The 15,000-nt window shown below is 39.2% G+C and overlaps 1 long non-coding RNA gene across 4 annotated transcripts in view; it reads left to right on the top strand.

Moving 5' to 3' along the window:
* The window catches only part of LOC135212643 (uncharacterized), a 43,677-nt gene that overhangs the window by 3,616 nt on the left and 25,061 nt on the right, over positions 1-15,000 (top strand). For 2 of the 4 annotated variants that reach the window (XR_010313952.1, XR_010313955.1), the window contains exons 2-3: positions 6,479-6,561; positions 10,803-11,100. This is a non-coding gene — a long non-coding RNA (uncharacterized LOC135212643). Of the gene's footprint in view, positions 1-6,478; positions 6,562-10,802; positions 11,101-15,000 lie in introns of those variants that run through there. The other 2 variants (XR_010313953.1, XR_010313954.1) reach the window with 1 other exon arrangement.

The following is a 15,000-nucleotide window of genomic DNA, read 5'->3' as shown; positions in this document are numbered from 1 at the left end:
CCACAACTTACTTTCAGTTGGAGAAGTGGAGGTTGTATAATATTTTGAATATTTAAATAAAAACAAGAATAGTTTTTTTGACGAATTACATTAAGAAAATCATTTTTGTATAAGATACTGTAATTAGATAACTTTGAGCTGATGTAACCTACCATTTAGTACTTATTCCGTTTCACTCACTCTCCCGCAGTTCGACATATTCGTTGCTCCAAAACTTTTACGTTAGCTCATATTTGAGAAAAACGTTTATACCTGCACATTTCTAAATCGAAGTCAAAGCTCATAAGATAAATGGTATGCACAGCTTAATGGTGTTTGTTAAGGAAATTTATGTTTTACGTTATGCTTTAAAAAATTAAATGCAGCCGTAAGACACGGAGACTATTTCTTAGGAATCGTGCAGATGTTTACGAGTACCTATATCTCGTTAGAACGCAAATAAAAATATGGTTATGTTTGAGTTTGATATTCTTGCACTGTCTCTTGCTTGGGATGGAAGTAAGAAGAGAATTACGCCGTTATCATCAACATTGTTGTTTTTTGTGTTTTTAATTTATGCATTAGTTATTCGTGAGGTCTTGAAAGAGAACGCGTTCGTCTTTTCGTACTAAAGTACTAATCGTCAATCCAGGAGTTGCTAATATGAGCAGTCACAAAGTCATCAAGGGTTTCGAAGGATTCGGAATACAACGATATAAAAAAAGCAAACGGCGTTGTTCTTCCGAAAAGAAGAGTGAGTCAGAAAAAGCCTCTTAAAAGCAAATGGAAAATGGATCTTCGTTTCTGCTCCAGTTTCTCGGAAGGGGAATGTCGGAGGGTAATGATGTAAAGAGATCCGTTTGGAAAGACGGGGATGGAAATTAGGGAAACTTTTGAACAGCGAGTACGTCGAAATGAGAGTGAGAGAGCGCGAGTGAATTCGTGATTGCATTTCTCTTGTCTTGTCTTCCCTCTTCTTTCATTATGCCATCATCTGTCACATTTACTCCCAAATCCATAAAAAGATCACCTGCTTACGTTCGTCGACCATCAATATAACATCCATTGCTCCATCTTGGTTTCCTTATGCCCTCATAACCTTACCCTTGTTTACAATTACTCTCGACTTTCCTATTGCAAAAACTTACTAGTTTTTACAGCTCATCACTGTCCCTATTCAGTACTGCATTGTAATTCTCAACCATTCCACACTCCAACATCAATTCATTTCCTTTTCTCTTTTCCTAAACCCCTCACCCCCACCCCTCCCGCCCTCCATCCCACAAACCTTCACTTCTGTACGTGACCAAATCATGGAATAATATTCCTTGTACTACTTTGTCCTCATCCTTAACCCTTATATCCTTCATTTTCTTATATCTTTTCGTATTTTCTTTTTATTGAACACCCAGTTAATGAGCAGATATACCTCCAGCCACTCCTCTCACAACAATGTCGTCATTCAACCTGCTCTTCCATTTGCACTTTACTAACTTAGTCTAGCAAATTTTTCCTAACCATTAACTCTTTCCTAAGTATGTATTTCCAGCAGCCAAGCCCCTCTCCAAACACGTACTTCAGGAACATATCTGCTGAAGATATCGTTTGGTACTCCTTCACCCATCCTCAGAGCCTTTGTTTAACTGAAACCTCTAAGGCCACACCTTTCACGTTTGTTTCTGAGGGTCCACAACCCATTACTGTATGTTCCTTTGTCTGAGATGCATTACAACTGAACCACAATTGAGTGGCACTCTTTGAAGTGAGCAGTGTCCATGTTGCACTGCAGACTATCATCCAATACACCAGAAGTAGCCGTTTTGGCCACAAAAGTCTTGTCCACCATTTAGGGGCATTTCCCTTCCCAAGAAGTCCATACCTTCATCTAATTTCTCCTCCTCTATGATATTTAGTGCGTTACAATCCTAAGCCATTGGCACTAATTGAAGCAGTAGTGTACAGGTAGTACTGCTCAGTGCTCACTACCACTTCAGTATCAGTCAGTGTTCATTAACTGGCCCGACTATTAGTCAAGACAATCATCTTACGTAGTCCAGTGACCAGGTGGTTAGCTTCACCAGGTTTGATTTCTAAACAACTGGAATTCCTTCAGTTAATTCTGTTTAATCAGATTATCCTTTTGGTGAGCCTGTATCTGATTGTTAAATGACTAATGAGTCACAACCATTAAAGAGAAGAATCGCTGAACTCCTTTTAGGGGGAGAAGGAGTATGAGGTATATATATATATATATATATATATATATATATATATATATATATATATATATATATATATATATATATATATATATATATATATATATAAAGACAAATACCAGGAAGGAATGAGAAACAATGGAGTGCTGCCAGGTCTTTCGACCTCCTGTCCTTTACTTAGCAGGAAGACGAAAGGCCTAGGAGCACTGCATTGTTTCTCTTTCCATCGTGACAGTTGTCTTTATTTGTATATATTCATCACGTTCCATATTTTCGTGATTCAGTTATACAAACAATTTATATATGTGTGTGATGAAAATTTTAAGTCTATTTTTAGGTATTTATTGTTGGAGTCGCCTTTAAAACCAATACCGTTTTTGATTGATGACCATCTTCTTGTAACCGTACGTTTGGATGATAAACAGTAGCCAGGTGACCATTTGATCAGTCTATATCATGAACTTAGCTAATCGATTGGGTGGGTTGGTTGTGGCCAAATGGTTTGTATTTGGATTTGTATAAAGTATTGTATAAAATATTTCAAATTTTGTTTTTTCATATTTTTATCATATTGTTTAGATACACATTTCATCTGTCACCATTTTAATTAGTCGTTTTTAATACTCATCCCAACCTACATACCTTGGGGTAAGCCAGCCCAACTCATGGCCGGTTCAGTGGCGTGGTTGGTATGGTCTTTGCATGCCACCTCGGTGGCCGGGAGTTCGATTCACGGACATTCCATTGAGGGATCAGAGATGTGTATTTCTGGTGATAGAAGTTCACTCTCGACGTGGTTCGGAAGTCACGTAAAGCCGTTGGTCCTGTTGCTGAATAACCACTGGTTCCATGCAACGTAAAAACACCACACAAATAAACAAATCATGGGCGGTTCTAAGCCTAGATGACAGGGAGTTGGCCGTGGTTGAAGTCTGGAAAGGAATCTGTCCTTTAAACTGCCGAAACCAGTTTTTATAGGGTTACCATTGTTCCCTTTCAGTCATTTTTTATTCTCTCTCTCTCTCTCATTATCTTATCTTGTTTCCAATTTTCCCCATTCTTTTGTGTTTGCCTGTCATCCTTTCATTGTTGTCCCCCGTTTCTTTCTTATTCACCTCATCCCTCGAGAGACAAGAGGGGGAAAGTGGACAGACGTGAAAGGCTTGAAAAAGGCAAGAGCATAATTGGAAAAGCGTAAAAGGACAAACTGGGAGAAGTCGTTGTAGATGAGGCTGACAAAGAAAGCTTTAATTACCTAGTGGAGAGAGAGAGAGAGTGGGGGGCGGTTAAGGTTTCAATGGTATAGTAAGCAAGAAAATAGGGGTCTTAACTTAAAAATGTAACAGCATTATAATATGGTCAGTTAGTTTGCTACAGTTTGATGTGATGTTTTCGTTAGGTTGGACCCGCCCCCCCCCCCTCTCGCCCCGCCTTTTGGGGCCCACTGCAGTAATTATATCTTCTGTACATCATAAATCGCTCATGTAATCTAGTAACAACGTAGGAGTCTGGTAGAAGCAGCAATGGGTTATCAAAGCCCCTTCAAATGGATTAAGTGATATGTCAGCAAATAAGGAATAAATGTCTAGGCCTAGCCAGGAGGACGTAATTGCAATGATGGACCCTTTAAGTCAGTCAGCCATTTATCTTGCCAAAGCTGCTGCTGTACTGATCCCCGTGTGGCGGGTAGAGCAGTCAGTGCACCTCACGCGTGCACTGTAGGTATTACTCGAGATTCTTTGCAGCGTCCCCCCTCCCCTTAGCTGCAGCTACTTTAATTCCTCTTACTGCACCTCCGTTCTTATTCACTCTCTTTTCCATCAAACGTTCCACCCTTTGATGACAATTGTTTCAAAGTATAACTGCGAGGGCTTCCTATTTTTTAGTCTCGATTTTACATTCATAGTTAAATGACCCCGAATCCCAGCGCTTGGCGTTTGGCCAAAATTTTATGTTCCATTCCAATCGAAGTTCATAAACGTGTAAATTTTCACGATAGAATGCCAAAAGCATGCGTCCTCAGAATGCCCATCTAAAAGAGAGAGAAACAACTAAGAGAATCACAATTGGAGAAAATTATACCATGAATATATGCATGCAGTACGTTTTCTATGCTTTTGGGTAGGTTGGTTATTGTAACTTATATTACTATAATTTTTGGTCTCATATAATATTCTTCTTGAGTCCAGGTTCTGTCATTTGCTAGCACACTTTTCTGCTGTTAAGATACATTCGGAACATATCGCCTTCGTTTGACCTCTAGGACATTTTCACAATCATGAATTCAAACAAAAATGAAGTCAGTTTTTAACTATACTTTGAACTAAATCCACAAACCATTTTAAAGAGAGAGAGGATTTCATGGATGTAACCTTTTGCACTCTATGTATCTGTAGATTGAACTGGCACCACTAACCGGTGCTAATTGGCTTATCTACCCTTCACCTACTCCGAGGTGCTAGTACTAAACGCCGAGTGGTAATTGTAAAACAGACGGCCGCACGAAGATATCGTTTATTATAATTAATATAATAATTTATCGACCACACAATCCAGAAATGGGTGTATATAATACTTTAATCACCGAGGGGCTAGTACTAAACACGGCGACCCAAGGAGCTTCCGCCTTGTTTAGTACTAGCGCCCTGGAGTAGGTGACGCGTAGATGACAAGCCCAAGTAGCACTCGACTAACCTTTCTCTTCACCACTGCTACTACGTCAGCGCCAACCTTGGCCCAAGATTACTTGATGATCATTTTATGCAGATACTAAACAGTTACCGGATGTGCTTTGTTGCTACATTCCGGCACTTTGTTTTCCCACCCCCTGTGATTTCAGTCTGCGTTTCACTCTGGATAAAGCCAAAGCACGCGCTCATTATTTCACATGAATAATTAATTCTTTGCTCGGATCCGGGATGTTTTAGTTTTCATAAACGCAATTATGGCGGAAGCGAGCTAATTAGCGAACCGCGCTCGAAAAAATGTGAGTCTTGTGATGGCAACACTTTTCGCGAATGATTTGCATAGAGAATTAAACGGCGTCAGAGATTCTCGCAAATGACGACTCATTTGCGCCCTGATGAGACGCCATCTATGTCGCCTGCGTTTGTTCTAATCGGACCCTTTTCATAAACGTAATCCCGAGTCGCTTTGATTTAATTTGTTCCAGTTCTCATCATTTGTTAAGCTTATTTATCGTAGCATGTAATTTCTTGTGATATATTACACGAGAGCGCCTAGGCCTAGAGTTTTATTTATTTTTATTATTTTTACTTATTTATCCATGTATTTGGGTGGCTTTTCTTTTCGGGCTTCGTTCTGACCCATTGCCATTCATAATATTTTGCTAGTCCTGTTTTCAGCTTCTAAGCAATGTTTTAGCATCATGAATTTGCTAGCCCAAATGCTAGTGGCCCGTGGACGCTCTACCCAGACTCTAAGGCCTGTTGCATACTAGAGATGCTGATTTTTGCTATGTGGTTGTTTCCCTTAGGGGGATAGTGCCGTCAGTACACCTTACGCGGAGTACTGCAGGCGTTACTGAAGGTTCTTTGTAGCGTCCCTTCGGCCCATAGCTGTTACCCCTTTCATTTCTTTTACTGAATCTCTTTTCACACACTATATTTTTTCCATCCTCTCCTAACAATTGTTTCATAGTGCAACTACGAGGTTTTTCTCCTGTTACACCTTTCAAACCTCTTTAATGTCAATTTCTGTTTCAGCGCTGAATGACCTCGGAGCTCCCAGCGTTTGGCCTTTGGTCTAAATTCTATATTCTTCCATTCTATATTTTATTCTGCTATGAGGTTGCTAGCATGCCTCTCCACAAATGGGAATTATTATTAATCGTCTTCTCCTTCCCAGCTTTAACCCATTTTTTATGGGGTCGCCGTTGTGAATGAGTCGTCTCCATCGATTTCTGTTTGTGCATCGTTCTCGTTAATACCTTTCCATTACATATCTTCCCCTATACAATCACTTCATCTCTTTCTTGGCCCTCCCTTTTTCCTTATACCCCGCACTTCCATTTCCATCCTATATCTTCCAAAATGATGTTCCTCTCTCCGTAACAGGTGTCCATACCATCGAAGCCTTCCCTCCTGTATTTTCTTCGGTATTATTATTATTATTATTATTATTATTATTATTATTATTATTATTAGTTATTATTATATTGTTATTATTATTATTATTTAGGTAGATGAAACCTGTTAACTACCTGTTCGAATACATTCGGGTATTAGTAATTTACCCATTTATTTTCTCTATTTTCACAGATACATCGTGGATGCTTCTCCATGTGAAGAGGCCCCAATCAATGTACACATACAAGGCGAAGCTCATCTTGCCTCAGACAGAGGTACAGTCAGTTTTATCAATGAGTTGAATATATTTAGTAGATTTTGCTATTTATCTTTTATTGTTCTATAGATGTACACTACAGACATGACGCTGAAGGTGTGTAACCTTAGAAATGAAACAATTACAGTGGTAGATATTAGTAAATAAATGCTAATTTATATACCAGTACCGGTATAGTCTATGTAAGTACGCAACAGCAGATCAAAATGTATCTTTTTAAGTATTAATACTAGTAATGATTAAGGCAAGGGGGTTCTCAAATTGCTGTAGTAATCGGGAAAATTTTTTAATTTGAGTGCCCTAAAAAAAGCGGTCTTGCTGCTAGATGTGTGTAGATTTGTAGATTAGCATTTCTTTCGTAGTGACATGTAGCTTGTTCCTCTAGTGTCAAAGCTTTTTGGAAACCTTTTCTTGCCCAAGTTCTGTATCAGACTTGAAACCTTCCAGCCTTTAAGGAAATCCTCTCCCTTTCTTCCCCCTTTTTCCATTTTTTAATCAGTATTTTCCTAGGGCCAAGTCTAGATACGAGCATTGGGTTACTCGTTCACGGATTTTTGCGATTAATAGAAAAAAAATCTCTGCTGGTGCTCATATTAATATCGTCACAGAACTCAGCTCTGTGGTGGCAGAACTCAACTCTGCGGTGGTATTCGTATGAATACCATCACAGAACTCGGCTCTGGTGGTGCTCATATTAACATCGTCACAGAACTCAGCTCTGTGGCGGTGTTCATTTTAACTTCAGCACAGAACTCGCTCTATTGTGGTGTTCTTTTTTACATCATCAAGAATTGAGCTTTTTTTGGTGTGCTCAATAACATCGTCACAGAATTCAGGCCTATTGTGTGTTCATATTAACATCATAACAGAACTCAGCTCTTTGCTGGTGTTCATTTTAACATCATCACAGAACTCAGGACAGTGACTGATTTTGATTAAGACAGGTATTTATTAGAGAATGTACTACAAATGCTGAGTTACCTTTGCATTCATAATTGGAAGCTTTTTGTGGTACTAGTTGGAAAACCGTTTCCTCATCAGTAGGGAAAGTTCGCGGTAGTTGTGAAAAAGTAATTATCATATCGGTAGAAATTTTCTTTGAAATGGCGCCTATCCCTTCCTTATAAGAGTATTGACTTGCTTTGTTTACACTACGTCACGGGATTCAGGATAGGTCGACAACCGACGCCTCACGCATACCAACAGCTGAACCGGGTGAACCCCAATGCCACCGCACCGATTCAATTTCACGGATTCGGCCCTGGACCCTGAATGCGGTGCGCGCTGTGCGCAGCTCTCTGGAGTCTGCTCTTACGCGCAGGAGTTGCCAGATCCCACAGATTCCTTGCTATACAATCTTTGATTGTTTTTTACCGGTTTCCAGCTGGCGCCAGGGGATTTATTTATCCTTATGTTAAAACCGCAGTTTTGTTAGCTATGAAAAATACAAATTAATTATAAATTCGTCAATTTGGTAATGACAATAATCGTCAGAAAGCACAGATGCTGTAGCAGAATGGCCTGGTTTGATTCCAAAGGAATACTCAGTTCCTGCTTGATTGTGACCGTAAAACTGAGCTTGGCGGTTGTTGGCTAGTGTTGATACAAATAGTTTTGTAACCTGACAGCCACTTTGAATAGTTATTAAATGCTTAAGGGTAAAGTGCTCTAGATAGCGGGGAGTGAAGGGAGCTCCTCATTTCACGTCTAACCCCCAAAGTAAAATGTGAGGTGTAAAAGTGTTATTGATTATGTGGATGAGGAGGAAGAGCCCGTGCTCATAAGACCAGCGTAATAAACCAAAATAGCAAGTGTTTGGGGTTTCCCGTATGGGAGTAGTGCCGTCAGTGCACCTCACACGGTGCACTGTAGGCATTACTTGAGGTTCTTTGCAGAGTCCCTTCGTCCTATAGGTGCAACCCCCTTCCATTCCTTTTACTGTACCTCCGTTCATATTCTCTCTCTTCCCTCTTGCTATCCACCCTCTCAGCACGTTTCATAGTGCAACTGCTGTGAGGTTTTCCTTTCAAGCCTTTCTGCTTTCTCCGTTTCACCGCTAAATGACCTCTTAGGTCCCAGTACTTGGCCTTTGGCTTGAATTATATATCCCATTCCATTCCAAGTAACTGGCCAGACGTCCTGCTACAGTCCTGTTTTTGAGCATTCTGTCCTCTGTCCTGCTTTGCCTTAAGAAGGACAATAATAATGTCCTGCTTTTTGTGTCTGTCTAAAAAAATATATTATATTATATTACTACTAAATATAAATATAAATACATATACTAAAACAGTAAGAACTGATGGTCAAAATAATTTTATTTTTATATTTATTTATTTTTTTTTATTAGCTGAACCCGGCTGATTAGGCCTATAATTTTATATAGTGGCTGTTGTTGTCACAGTTAGGAACGTTAGGCAGGGGGTGGGAGCCGCAGTGTAGGCTACTGGTATTAAACATGTCATTGTCAAGATATAAGTGACGCTTACCGTCCCACGACACACGTTGCATCAGAGATGTCATTCTGCTGAATGTTGAAGTGAGATTTGATTGACTATTTCTCGCTTTATTGAATACCCTAAAGAAATGCCAAAAAGAAAGACTACATTTAACCATGAATGGACCACGGAATTTGGATTTATTTCTAAAAGCAGAAAAGGTGATTATTATGCACTTTGCACAGTATGCCATTGTGATATGGATATCGGTGGCACGGGAAAAATTGCAATTGAACGACATGCTGCCTCAGATGAACATAAAACTAACACTCGTAGTGCTGGCACATCATCAGTGTTATCATATTTCTGCCCATCTCGATCATCTCAAGATGATAAAATAATGGCTGCAGAATTGTATAAAGTGTTTCATGCTGTGAAGCCTCATCAATCATACTGAAGTGTTGATTGTGGAGTAAAAGTTGACAAAGAAATTTATAGTCACTCATTGATAGTGAAGGGAGTAACATGTGGGAAAACTAAAACAAAAGCGTTGTGTGAAAATATTCTAGCACCGTATTCTGTAGAAACACATTTGGAGTACATCAAAGAACACGGATTGCCCTTTTCAATAGCAACTGATGCTTCAAACAAAGGTGCAACAAAGTGTTTCCCAATACTTTTGAGATACTTTCATTTTGAGAAGGAAGTGCAACATGTGTTACTTGACTTTTACAGTGATAGCATTGAATCATCCGAGGCCATAACAAATCAGCTATTATCTAAACTAGAGACTTCAGGTTTGGATCCGAATAAAGTGTCTGCATACACTGCTCATAATGCAAGTGTAAACTATGGAAAACACAACAGTGTTTATCAGAAAATTAAAATGGCTCAAAAGAACGTTATTGCTGCAAACTGTCTGGCTCATATTTTGTACAATACAACAAAATTTGCTACAGCTAAAATGGATATTGATGTTGAAAATATTGTGCTAAAAGTTTACAGCTATTTTAGCATTTCAGCTAAAAGAACAGCACAGTTGAAGGAATTCTGTGAATTTGTGGAGGATGAGGTTGCCAATTGCAATCTATTGCGGCATGTTGGGACTAGATGGCTTTCTCTCTTGCCAGCTATTGATAGAATACTTAAGTGTTGGGAAGTCCTAAAAGGTTATTTCCAGAGCATAGGTGAAGAGGAGTGCCCTAAAGTACTATGGAAGTGCTTTGGAGATGAAAGAAATACCTGTGAATCCTCTTGAGATCTATTTCTTCTTCCTTAGTCACACTCTTAAATTGTTCTCAGACACAATTGAAGGACTAGAAGCCAAGACATTCAGCATAACTTCAGTATTCAAGTTAATGTCTGAACTGAAAAGCAAACTTGATAGAAGACCAAATTATCGTTTTTTTTGGCTTTGCAGTAAACAACAAGCTTAGGCAACTTACACCAGATTTGTCGACGAAATGTAAAACAGACTTCATTGCTTTCTATGAAAGAGCTATAAAGTACTTAAGTGAAAGGTATGACTTCTCTGAAGACAACCTTCATAACAAAGTGTCAAAATTAAGTCTAACAAGAGCAATACCTTTTGAAGAATTCTGTGACGCAGTCAAGGCTTGTAACATCAAGAAATAGACATGGATGAATTATATGAAGAGTATGGGATTGTGGAGGCAATTATCAATACTCCTGATTTGAAAGATAGCCACAGTGAGGAACGTTATCTCAAGCTGTTCAGTAAATGTGAGGTCCCTTTAACAAATCTTAAGAAGATGAGTGCTTATATTTTCTCTTTTCCATACAGCAATGCTCACACAGAACGGGTTTTCTCAATGATGACTTCAGCTTGGACAAATGAGAAAAATCGTCTGCAAGGGGACTCGGTCAAAGTAGAGCTCCAAATTTGTAAGAACTTTACAGAAGAATGCCCTGCTATGTACAAAAACTTTTCGGCAAATAGAAACCTCTTAAATATGGCAAGGAAAGGGGCAAAGTACAAACGTTAGATTGATAATTCAGTAACTCCTTTATTTAGTTTCTAAAATAATGTTAATTTTTTCACCCAAGTTATTTTTATTTTTATTATTATTAGTATGTACTAAATTGTCCCATCATTAATAAAATTGAGCATTAATTAATTTCAGTTCTTTATTCTTATACTATTTGACAAATAAACGCTCATTTACATGTACATACAAATAATATATATATATATATATATATATATATATATATATATATATATACAGTGAACCTCATTGGGCGTGTGTTCTTGTAGGCATTACTTGAGGTTCTTTGCAGCGTGCCTTCGGCTCCTAGCTGCGACCCCTTTCATTCCTTTTACTATACCTCCATTCGTGTATCTTTCTTCCATTTTACATATATATATATATATATATATATATATGTGTGTGTGTGTGTGTGTGTGTGTTATACAACATTTTATATTTCAGCCCCTCAATAATCATGTTCAATTTTGGTAAAAAATTGGTGTTGGCAAAAAAAAAAAAAAAATTATTGTCCTTCTTTTTGAGAATTTTGAAGTGGCCACCCTAATTCCAAGTGTTTGGAAGCAAGAAACATCAGTCAGACAATGATATAAAGCAACTAACGAAAGTTATGCTGCTTGGAAACATTTTTGTGAAGAAGATTTAAGAGTAGTGACGCCAGTCTTTATCGGCCCAATCAACCGACAATCTCCTCACCCTCCCCACCAACTCCCTCCGTATTTTATTGCTGTAGGTAAGGTAATATTGGTGTCATGTCAGTGGTGGAGCTTGCGCAGTCGCGCATACACGCACGCACTCCTGCCTGGTTAGTTGTGTGGTGAAGTTATTCACGGGAGTAAAAAATTTTGAGGACTGATCTTTTTTTTTTCTTTTTTTTTTTAAAGAGTCGTAGTAATTGCTTATTTATGCTCTTCCGTTGGGGTATAGTACCATCATTGCACCTCATGCGGTTCACTGTAGGCATTACTTGGGGTTCTTTGCAGCGTGCCTTCGGCCCCTAGCTGCGACCCCTTTCATTCATTTTACTGTACTTTCATTCGTGTATCTTTCTTCCATTTTGCTTTCCTCCCTCTTCTAACAATTGATTCATAGTGCAACTGCTTTGAGGTTTTCCTCCTGTTAACGCCTTTCAAACCACTGTATGTACTGTCAAAATCTGTTTCAGCGCTGATTGACCCCGTTTAGTCCTATCGCTTGGCCTTTGGCCTAAATTTTATTATTCAGTGCAATTCAATTCACAGAGATTTAACGGTGGTTACAGTTGACTTGTGTGTGTGTGTGTGTGTGTGTGTTTTTTTTTTTTTTTTTTTTTTTTTTAGCGCTACTGCATCTCAGAAGAAAAGTTTGTTTGATCCTTAACTGCAAAACTGAAGGTTTTGCATATTTGCATATAAATGAATATAGTCTCTCCGGGTCATATGTTGTACCAGAATTCACAAAACGCTTTGTCGGAGAAGAAACGTAATTTAAGCTCCTTTATTATCCTGTGCTGTGCTGTGTTCATTTTCTGGACGCTAATGCTTCATTTACTAGTCATAGGAGCATTTTCCATACGGTAATGGAGTAACTAGCCTGGGTTAATAGGATATCCTGGCCTGGTGAGTAAGTTAATCTGTTTTACATGGAAAATGTGCCGCTCATGAATAATGTCAATGAATATATTTATTTTGGCCGGAGCTTCCTCAAGTGCTTGGAGACGAATTTAAGTTTTAACGTAAAAGCTGAGTTGTGTATTTTATAGTGATGACAGGTATTTCCGTTCATTTCCATAATCTTAAAGAATTGCATTTTATTGTAATGAAGAAGAGGAGTCATTTTTGCCTTTGATTATTATCATTAGAAAAAGAGTACTTTTTCATTTTATCATTATCATCGAAGAGATTACTTCTTGCATGTAGTATCATATCATCTAAGGAGTACATATTGCATTCATCACCATCATCATAAGAGGATACCCTGTGCTGTGTAACCTTGTGTGGCTCACTGTAGAATGTATTATAATTTGGTTGTTGCGTCTCATTGGCTGCCAGCTGCATTGCTTTCTGATTACGTGAATTGCCGAACGAATTTCGAGGTCTTAACTCCTGTATCCAATTGAGGCCGACGGCGATTGAATTTTAAACCAGGAAAGAGCGGAAGTTGCGGGCAGCAGTCGAAATTCATAAGGCACAAAAGAAAGTTCTCTTGATCGCAGGCGTTCAGTGGAAGTTTTCTTGTGTGCAGGAGTTGAATGGGAGTTCCCTGAAACTCGTAACTTGGCTTGACTGAATCTCGCTGTCTGGGACAAACTTTCAGAGGTTTTCATGGAAATGATTCGCGCGTTCATGGATCACGTTGCTTTATAGACTACTTGGGCTCAATATTTTAAAGATACGTTTTGTAATATACAGTGTGACAGATTTTAGGTCATGCCTTACAGAGAGACTAAAGAAAACACGTAAAAAATACGTCGGATTTTCTTCGGCGCAATCGAGATTTCTTTACAGCGAATAATGCTGCATAGCCACGGCCCCGTGGTGGTGATTTCTTTACAGCGTATAATGCTGTATGAAACTCTCAACCGTGGCCCGGGAAACTTTCAGCCACGGCCCCGTGGTGGTGTGCGTTGTTGGGTGCCAGATGCATGATTGTAGCTAACTTTAACCTTAAAAGAGTAAAATCTACTAAGGTTAAAGGGCTGCAATTTGTTATGTTTGATGATTGGAGGGTGGATAATCAACATACCAATTTGCAGCCCCCTAGCTTCAGTAATTTTCAAGATCTAAGGGCGGACGTACAGGCAGACAAAAAGTCATCTCAGTAGTTTTCTTTTACGAAAAACTAAAAGCCTAAAATTACAGCATTGCAGAACGAGGCGTGATTTGGATATGACATCTTTTGATGATTGTATGTTAGTGGCTTTTGAATACGAGAGAGAGAGAGAGAGAGAGGATACTGTCATCTGTTGCACAGTAGTGAACATGAAAGACATCCCGTCTTGTAATTGGAAAGGGAGACAAAAATCTACCTTTTTATAAACCGAAATGGGAGCCGTTTGATGTTCCCTATGAGATGGGGTGTAAAAGAAGCGATAGATGTTGCACATAATTAAGGAAAGGGTAAAAGACAAGACTTAGAGAAATGGTTGCAAGTGGTCGCGAAACATGTGATTTTTTTTTGAATGGAGGCTTATGATAGGTTAATATGGGAAGTTCCCTTCAAAGTTCCACACACACTGTAGTCAGTTTTGTGACATAATATACCGAACTCAAAGGAAGGAACATTGCCATAATAGGTTTAGAGGAATGGGGTGTCTGGCTGAAATGATAGTCAAGATGTGCAAGATTCGAGTGGGCACAGACTGGTTCGAGTTCCAATGAATGAGTGAAGTTTTCATTCAGTCCAGAAGCAGATTCATTAAAGGCTGTGAACGGCTTGTAGTAAATCACCAACACATTTAAAACAGACTAGCAGTTGTCTCTTAAATTTACTGCAGGTGTGGTTCCTAAAAAACATTTTAAGTTCATTTTACCTCGGAGGTATAGTGTAACGAGTTTGATGGCGCGCTACACTGCAGTAGAACCCGCCGCTGCCCATCATGTCTCCCCTACCTACCCTGCCCCCAATGTGCGGACAAACAGGTTTGCAGGAGGAGGGGATGTGTCCTGTCTCCCTACCCTCCCGACCCCCCAACCTATCCTGCCTCACCCAGGGCGGACAAACAAGAATGATCCGCTCGAACTTGATTATAGATTGATGACAGTATCTGGGGGAGTAAAAAGAAACACCTTTCTTAAACGATCACCAGGATATGGTTACTTTCAGAGCATGATCAGATTAATAAAGCTTCTTCCCCATATGGGGATAATGTCGTCAGTGCACCTTACGCGCTGCACTGTATGCCCCCTATCTGCAACCCCTTTCTTTCCTTTCTCTGAAACGTTAATTTAAAATTCCTAAATGGGTCCTGAAGCTGATGCAGGTTGCTTTATCATTTTTAATATTATCCATGAG

This window comes from Macrobrachium nipponense, chromosome 19 (assembly GCF_015104395.2).
Source record: "Macrobrachium nipponense isolate FS-2020 chromosome 19, ASM1510439v2, whole genome shotgun sequence".
NCBI lineage: Eukaryota > Metazoa > Arthropoda > Malacostraca > Decapoda > Palaemonidae > Macrobrachium > Macrobrachium nipponense.
The sequence above is the reverse complement of the archived record's forward strand: the minus strand, read 5'-3'. Positions and strand labels throughout refer to the sequence as shown.